The 2,803-nt window shown below is 43.6% G+C and overlaps 1 pseudogene; it reads right to left on the bottom strand.

The window, feature by feature from the left end:
- Positions 1 to 1,701: 1,701 nt before the first annotated feature.
- Positions 1,702 to 2,568, bottom strand: LOC127196325 (40S ribosomal protein SA-like; annotated as a pseudogene).
- Positions 2,569 to 2,803: the final 235 nt, after the last annotated feature.

The raw sequence follows: 2,803 nt of genomic DNA, 5'->3' as shown, positions 1-2,803 counted from the left end.
CCCCTAGAATTCTGACAGAAGGGGACCTCCTCCCTCACCATATGACCACAGCATATAAGGTATCATTCAAATAGCCTGCTTCAACTTCTTCTGTGTGCCTCCAGACCTCCTCACTAAGGAGGAGTGATCAAATTGGGGGCACCATAGTTCATGTCAGAGGCAGTCCCCACTCTCTCCACAACCCTGGAGAATGAGCAGTCCATTGACTAGATCTGAACAGGGGTCTACATTTACTGCATGCATTAGCCTTGGTTGGTGCAACAGTTTGTGCAGGTCCTGCTTGGGTTTTGATCTGCAAACCTTCATGGTCTCCTTGTGGGTCTCTTGAACCCTCTGGGACCTTCCATCCCTCTATTCATCCATACCATTCTCAGTGCTCCAGCCTGAGTCTATTAGTGAATCTCAGCATCTGTCCAGATGCCCTGCTTTGTGGAGGCTCTCAGAGGACATCTATGTTGCACTAATATCCCATTGTAAGTGTATATATACCATGTGTATATACCATGGGTTACCCCACTCTTTTCTAGTCCCATCCATTTGCCTACAATTTTCAAGATTTCTTTGTTTTTAATAGCTTAGTAGTATTCCTTTGTGTAAATATACCATAGTTTCTTTATCTATTCTTTGGTTGATGAACATGTAGGTTATTTCTAGATTCTTGCTACTATGAATAAGCCTGCTATGAACATAGTTGAGCATGTGTCCTTGTTGTATGGTTGGACATCTTTCATGACCAGGAATGGTATAGGGGGTCTTGAGGTAGCACTAGCCCCAATTTTCTGAAAAATATCAGATTGATTTCCAAAGAGATTGTACAAGTTTGCACTTCCTCCAGCAATGGAGGAGTTTTCCCTTTGCTCAGCATACTTGCCAGCATGTGCTGTCACATGAGTTTTTTTTAACTTAGCCATTTGGACAGGTGTAAGGTGGAATCTGAGTCATTTTGACTTACATTTCCCTGATGATTAAGAATGTTGAGAATTTCTTTAAGTGTTTCTTGGCCATTCAATATTTCTCTGTTGAGAATTCTTTGTTTTGTTCTGTACCCTATTTTTAATTTGGTTATTTGGTTTGCTGGTGTTTAATTTCTTGAGTTCTTTATATATTTGGGGTATTAGCCCTTTGTCAGATGTAGGGTTGGTGAAGATCTCTCACTCTATAGTCTGTCATTTTGTTCTATTGACAGTGTCCTTTGCCTTACAGAAGCTTTTCAGTTTCATGAGGTTCCATTTATTAATTATTGACCTTAGAGCCTGAGCTGTTGGTGTTCTGTTCAGGAAGTTGTCAACTGTGCGAGTGAGTTCTAGGCTCTTCCCCACTTGCTCTTCTAACAGATATAGTGTGTCTGATTTTATGTTGATGTCTTTAATCTACTTGTACTTGAGTTTTGTACAGGGTGATAAATAGTATCTACTTACATTTTCTACACATAGACATCCAGTAAGACAAGCACCATTTGTTGAAGATGGTATCTTTTATCCATCATATGTATTTGGCTTCTTTGTCAAAAATCAAGTGTCTGTAGGTGTGTGGGTTTATTTTTGGGTCCATTGATCAACTTGTCTGTTTTTATGCCAATACCATGAGGGTTGTGCTTGTTTTGTTGTTGTTCTTGTTGTTTCGTTTTGTTTTTTAACTTTTAGGAAATTTATTTTCCTTCCATTTCCTCCTTTGTTCAGATGTTTGCAGAGCAGCTCACGACTACTCAGTGGTGGCTCCAACCCACTCAATGGCCTGAGCTGTGGGAGCTGCTGACCAGTCTGCAGTGGCTGACTGGACGCTCCAATCCTCAGTAGGGAACTGCTGGATGGGTACAGAGGGCACCTGCACACCCTCAGACCAGTCTGGCATCTCTGGCTGAGCTTCTGTGAACTCAGGAGCTGGTGCTTTCCATTCACCCTGGAATTCCTCCTTGGTCATGGCCTTCTCAGCAGCAGTCTGCTCCTCCTTCTCAATCTCCTCTGGGTTTCTGTAGAAGCAAAGCTTAGACATAACCTCCCACAGGAGCTCATGAGAAATAGTGCCATGCATGTGGAGTACTTCCACCACATCAGACCCACTGCGTGAGATCCCTGTTGTTGCATGGGATGGCAATGTCCATATGGCACAGGGAGAACCCATGTTGCACAGAGCAATGGTGGGCAGGTTGACATAAGAGGACTCTATGAGAGGCTGCTGATCAGCCCTGGGGTCAGTCACCATTAGAAGCCATGGCTCCCTGATGGCTTCTTGGATCTGGTTGGAGAAGGTCACAGGTATGAAGTGGCCAGTAACGGGAGTAGCTCCAGTGGCAGCAGCAAACATCAGCACAGCTCACTGGCCAGTGTTCCTGGAGAAGATGACGCTGACGTCAGCAGGGTTCTCACTGGCAACAGTAGCCCAAGCTGCAAGCAACAGAGTCTGCCAGGTCCTCTTCAGATTTATGGTATAGATACCATCACTCTTCCTTTTGTAGATGTGTTGCTCCATGTGAAAGGCAAGCTTGGTGCCACTTAAATGGGTTCCTGCAGCAAGGAATTTGAGGACATCCTCCTCCATCATCTGCAGGACATCAAGGGCTCCAGCCATTGTGTAAGCTTCCCTTTAGGTTACGATGGGAATCAAAAACAACACTGTATGAACCCATCCCTGGGCAGCACGGAAAGACAGATTTTATTACTATTGCTTTGTAGTACAACTTGAAACCAGAGATGGTACTGCCTTCAGAAGTTCTTTTTTTTTTTTTTTTTTTTTTTGTATAGGATTGCTTTGGCCGGCCTATTTCTATGTCAATACCATTCTGTTTTTATAGTACATGTGGAGA

This window comes from Acomys russatus, chromosome 1 (assembly GCF_903995435.1).
Source record: "Acomys russatus chromosome 1, mAcoRus1.1, whole genome shotgun sequence".
Classification (NCBI taxonomy): domain Eukaryota; kingdom Metazoa; phylum Chordata; class Mammalia; order Rodentia; family Muridae; genus Acomys; species Acomys russatus.
Note: the sequence above shows the minus strand (reverse complement) of the source record. Positions and strands in the feature narration are given on the sequence as shown.